Source organism: Epargyreus clarus, unplaced genomic scaffold, assembly GCF_041222505.1.
Source record: "Epargyreus clarus isolate Ecla_fem2 unplaced genomic scaffold, WU_Ecla_fem_2.2 ptg000032l, whole genome shotgun sequence".
NCBI lineage: Eukaryota > Metazoa > Arthropoda > Insecta > Lepidoptera > Hesperiidae > Epargyreus > Epargyreus clarus.
This window is the reverse complement of record NW_027332237.1, coordinates 1,030,149-1,036,454: the sequence shown is the minus strand read 5'-3', so window position 1 is coordinate 1,036,454 and position 6,306 is coordinate 1,030,149. Positions and strand designations below refer to the sequence as shown.

At 32.6% G+C, this 6,306-nt stretch overlaps 1 non-coding gene across 1 annotated transcript; it reads left to right on the top strand.

Moving 5' to 3' along the window:
• Window positions 1-5,018: 5,018 nt before the first annotated feature.
• Window positions 5,019-5,090, top strand: TRNAG-UCC (transfer RNA glycine (anticodon UCC)). Its single transcript has one exon. It is a non-coding gene; the product is annotated as a tRNA-Gly (tRNA).
• The last annotated feature ends 1,216 nt before the right edge of the window (window positions 5,091-6,306 follow it).

Genomic DNA, 6,306 nt, shown 5'->3' with positions numbered 1-6,306 from the left:
AACATACATACAATAATAATTGAAATCGTGAGCAGTTTCTAAAATTAGCGTGTAATACAATGCTATGTGATTTTTTTATATTAAGATACATATAGATAGACAATATAGCTTAAACCTAACGTTATAATGCTGACAGGTGTAACGGTAAGTCGGTCAAACGTGGTCACACTGGACAATAGCGCGACCTTGTGTTCATACAAGCTTACCTATGTCGTATGTTATTTGTGTACGGTATGTTTTATGTATGTAGTATGTACACTTTGGAAGATAATTTAGTTAGGATTTCAGAGTGATGGTGTGACACTAGTTCGAATTATTGTTAATAATGATAGTTTCTATGAAGAGTTACTGTCCTAAAATAACGTGCGGGTCTCTTCGAGAAGAGCCTTTAGGCCAGAATCAAATAGGCAAACCCTTTTTTTAACCGACTTCAAAAATGAGGTGGTTCTTAATTCGGCCGGTATATATATTTTTTATGTATGTACACGAATTACTCCGTCGTTAGTGGACCGAGCTGGAAGTTGGTCCCACCTAAATATGGTTCGGATCCATCTATGGGTTCGGAAGATAACGAGGGGAACTCCTCAACCCATGTAAATATAGCAGCCATAACTTCGCCGTTTATGAACCTATTTTAATGCCTTTAATTAGTATTATCAAATGAACTATTCGATGCTAAGTGATGACTGCCGCTCATGGACATCTGTAATCAACCCCTAATAGGATAAGTGTCATATACGATACTATTGACTAAATTGTAACGCCGTCTGTTTCACACTTACGAAACTTACAGTTTACTTATTATACGTGGAGCTATGGAGAGTTTTATTACATTCTTATTTAACTTAATCCTTTTCTTTAATCCGTGCTAATAAGAACCTTCAAAGGGATCCCCAGAAGAAACAAGTCTTGTGTCTGTAGGTAATTTTTAATATTTCTTATATTCTTATTTATTATTAAATCAATTCAAAAATATACAACATTTAGATGAAACTCATAAAACTATAGATAATTTTATAGAGAGTAATAAAGAATATTTTTTGTTTTACAGACTAACTAAATATCACTAAGTAATAAATAAACAAACATTTTCCTAAACTATCCCTACTTGTGTTGGGTTCTTGTGAACCACCTGTCACCTTGAAATTAATTTGCAAAAAACAACCCTTCCCTAATTCTTATGAGAACTTTCCCTCCAAGGGTTGTTCCAACCGACTGCTTCCTGTGAGAACTCTCTGAGGAAGGAAGTAAGGAATTTGTAAGTGTCCAAGCAAGACTGATGGTTTAAACTTTCATGCTTCGTAATTTTAAATAATATTTTGATTGACAAAGCGTTTATGTCAAAAAGTCTAATTTAAAGAAATACTATTTTATATTTAAGTAAGAGTTATATCAAAACCGGGTCAGCCTTTTAAATTTAAAACTGAAGATTTTTCTAACCATGAACTTAGAATATGGTGGTACTAATTTACAGAAAATACATGTATTTTTACGTAGGTGCTGTATTTAATTACTGCATTTTCACCATCGTGGTTCAATAAGCTCCATCGTCCCTCAAATGTGGGAAAAGAACATGCCCAGTAGTGGGAAACGAGTTGAAACCGATTAAAATAATCAATTAATAACTCTTTCTTTACTCTTTACCCTTCATATGGACATTTCCTATGTCCTGTAACACCTAGACCCAAAAGAGAAACGTAAATTAACCATAAAAAAAATTGTCCAGCCGGGAATCGAACCCGGAACCCAGCCAAACACGTAACCGCTTGGCCACATGGTTCATCAGCAATCTTTAAAACATTTATAAATTACAGTTATTGGGAATATAAACAAAACCATATATAAATGTCTAAATAATAAGCCTTAATGATAGGTTCTAAAAAGCCGCGTTTGTTTAAAACTTCATAGCGTACCATAAAAGCTACAGAATCGAACCCGGATCGCTTCTACAATAAAATAATAAAGTTACGTAAGAACCGCTAGGCTAGCGCTATGTCAGTTGTGGGTTAAGTTTGTGGAGTAACGCAAGCGAAGCGATGGATAAGCGATATGTTCGTATTCTGTTCGTTTTTCTTTAGCTATATATAACGAACGATTAACTTTTTATTTTTAACTTAATTACCTTTTATTGTCATGTAAGTTATTTGTGTCTTATATTCTCTAAACTGATCTTAGTTTTGAACATATTTTTTATGTCGCACTTTTTAATTACACCAAAAGTCTAAGGATTATTTAACTTAATGTTGAGTTGATAATGTCTTAACAGATTTCTGGTTTTCAATTAAGTACTAAAATTTGTTAGCCATATACCCAAGCCAAATTATTGTGGAACTTCGTCTTTTTGAGGGGAGATAAATACGAGTATTTGACTCATAAAGACAGATGAATAGATTTTCTGTTATAATTCTTACTGTGCATCATTTTGGGCTGTAAGACATGCAAATATATATAAACACAGAAGTTTCAAGTCAAATTTTAGCGGTGGGTAAAATAGAAATCTGTATTTTAGGTTCTAATTTAATATTCCAAACCATTTGAAATTTTTAATAAATACTACCCAGGTTGCAATAAATACTACTCAAAGTATTCCACATTTTATCTTTTTATATATAATTTTATTCTAAAGATGAAGGATTATAAAGTTACAATATCTCTTCATCGCTTATCTACCAGTGAGACACAATCCTTAATCCCTTTAGTTTTAGTACCAACTCAAGGCTGTCGTAGATCAAACAGTCATAAACTTGAACGTTTGCTTCAAAATACAATACACGTCGTGTCATATATCATTCCTGTATTTGCTTGCACATAAATATATAAATAATATTGATGAACTGTGTGTCGTCTGTCGTGCCTTGGGTTCGATTTCCGGGTAAGGTAGAAAAGGATTATGACTTTACTGAGCATTGTATGGATAACTTTAGTCTATAAGTTTAAGGTGGTACAAACCTTTTGTAATAAATTAAACACCTCAGTTAAAATAATATTCTATATTTCCACACACTTACAAATTATACTTCACTTTCACTTATTTAACTTATTTCTAAAATAATCTTCAGTGCAACTATCACCCGAGAACCTTCTCGTTTCGTGGCAGATTTTCTAATAATCTTTTTTTAGCCTCTCATATTATCTGCCTAAAGACAACCCGCTTTTTCTTCTTTTTCTTAAAAAATATCGGTACATTACAATTAACATTTTGATTAAAAGTACGAATCAAGTTAGCTACTAAATAGAAAGATTAACTCATCTAGCGTTGTAAAATATAACAGAAAAACATTAAATAATATAACAAATTTTATGAAATCATTACACTTTCGTGGTTTAACTCTGGAGGTACCATCGTCACATCTATTTCTGCCTAATAATAACAGTCCGCGCTGTGTTCTGGTTTGAAGGGTGTGGTAAAGGAGACATATTTTTTCGAGACATTCCAGCTTAGTCCTCAGTGGTAGCAAAGTGGCCGATCTTAGTTAGGAGTTTAATCCTATCTGACGCTAATATGTGTCATATCTGGGATAAGTATGTGATAATACGACTTATATGAATAAATAAGTCAACTTATAAGAATATGCTACTGTGTTCTGGTTTGAAGGTTGTGGTAAGGTAGACACTTATACGAGGTATTCCAGCACAGTCTTCAGGGGTAGTGGAGCATCTGTGGCCGACCTCAGGTAGGACTCTAATATTTTCTGGGGTTGATTACAGATGTCCATGGGCAGCAGTAGACACTACTATCAAGTGGCATGCTCATTTGCTACGTTAATAATTAAGAAAGTAGGTACATAAGTACGTTATTCTGTTTTACCTACAAAGATATTGTTCGACAGACCATCTGTTTAATACGTCAGATATACGATTGGCGGGTCAATGAACTACAGGTTATAATAAACTACACCACACTACACTATTTGGTACCTTTAAGGCAGGAAATCTTAATTTTTTATCAATGAAGTTATGTGAGAATTCAAAAGGATTTTTAAAATTGGAAAAATCCTTATTAACGCTTAAGGATTAAAAAAATACTAACCTATTATTATTTTTAACACGCTTTTATTAGCTTGGGTTGTACGTTTGTATGTATGTATGTATGTACGTAACAGTAACGGAATCTTTGAGCCCGATTTCTATCCATTTTGAACGTTCAGTTTAATTCAAAATTTTGAAGAATTATCAAAAACCCATGACAATACACGATTTTAATAATTTTGTACCATTGTCCTTATCAATATGCTCAGGATTAACGATTTTCGAGGCGAGAGAAAGCGCCTTATGGAGCGTTCAGGCAAAGTTACTAAAGTTGGAAAAAGTGTGGGGTGCTTTTCGAAAATTGATAAGTGGAGCACTCCACGTTTTTTTTACAATTATACAATTTACTGTTCCTTAATTGATTCCTAGATTGAAAATTATTTTCTACTTTTTAGTTGATTTTATCGTAAAAGCGTGTTTTTTAGTTTTTTGAACTATATTTATTTTATATTATGAGAATAAATATTTGTATATTTTTTTATTTATGCCGTTTAGCCATGCGTAGTCTAGTAAGTACAACAGTCACCTGATTGGAATTCTAGGTTCGATTCTCGGACAGCAGAAATTTAAATGATGAAATATTTTTATACTATGTCTGTTAATGTACTTTTTTATGTGTTCCTTTTATTCGTCACTTATTAACCAAGATTTGAAACTGGGACTCTGAATGGATGGTGCATGGAACTCGGTGACGGTCACTCACATAAAGGATGACCTTTCTGTATCGCTAACTTACATATCGTTGCAACATTGGTTAACTGTAATAGCTACTAAACATAAGTTATTTATTACGGCTTTGAACCTATGACCCCTGATATTTGAACTAATAAATTAATGTTTCTTCCGTCGATTACTTAGCCTTTATGTCTAACGGTATAAGATTTAGTACAAATTGGAAACTAAATTATAATTTACACCGAAGACATTCACTTTGCTAAAATAGGTACTTAGGAAGAAAACAATTACCTTTTTCGAACTCATCTTCAGCGGCGTTGGTGGTGTAATGGTCAGCATAGTTGCCTTCCAAGCAGTTGATCCGGGTTCGATTCCCGGCCAACGCACACTTTTTATTTTTCCTTTTTTGTTGTTATTTTCTTTACGTTATATTGGTAAGTTTTTCGAAAAAATTACGTTCCAAAATTAAATCAAATATTTTTAATATTTCAATTATATTTTTTCCTTTGCGATATATTATATTTTTACTTGATAACTTTTATGTAAAAAAATTAATGAGACGTATAATTTTACTAAATATCTATGTTATATAAATGACTAGTTTATGTCCGCGGCTTCGCCTGCGTTTAAAAGAAACTAAACATACTAACATACATAAAACTGAAAATTCGTACCTTCAATTTTGCTAAAGATGTTGATCAAATGCATAGTTTACGTTTCCTTACTAATATCGATTAAAATAATCGATGTTTTGGGCCCAAAAGATCGATTCTTCGATTAATCGTTCTTAGATCGCCATCCCTAGTTCCCGTGGGATTTCCGGAATTAAAACTGTCCTATGTCCTTTCTCGGGTCTCAGACTATCTTTGTACAAAATTTCATTAAAATCGGTTCAGTTTAGGCGTTTAGAAGAGATAACCAGACAGACAGACAGAGTTACTGTCGGATTTATAATATTAGTAAGAATAAGGAATAGTAAGGAATAATATTAGTAAGGATTTTTTTAACCGATCATAATATAATATTTTTTTGCATTCCGTGTTATATCGTTACTAAAAATAATTACTATTGAGTACAATGACCGCGAACTCGTAACTATGCAGCAAGACTAAATTGGGACGTCTCGTGTGCCAATGAACGCATCACTAAAACTAATTTTGTTTCAGAGTAAAAATCGTATTATTGTAAGCAAGATTATCAATGTTTTGTCAGTTGCCTAGGCAGCTACTTAGATTAAGTAGCTAAAACAATATACCTGAGTATTTATCGCTTATCAAAAGTAGCGTATGCATAGATTAGTTATATACAGAACTTTTATTTATTTATAGTTCACGCAATTTTGAAGATAAGACCGAACATGCAAGATTTTTTATGTACCTATATATAAATAATGTAAATATTTTTATTTGGTTTATTAATTTATTTTAAGTTCTTATAATGGTAAATTTCAATTTCAATTAAAATGACGTCACTAATCCAAACGCAACACGCACACAGTTGCGAGATTGACCCACACATGCGAACTAACAAGCTAAATAAACGCATGTACCATTAACCTTTGAGAAAGGGCCACGTAATGAGACATACTACGTAAATTACCTC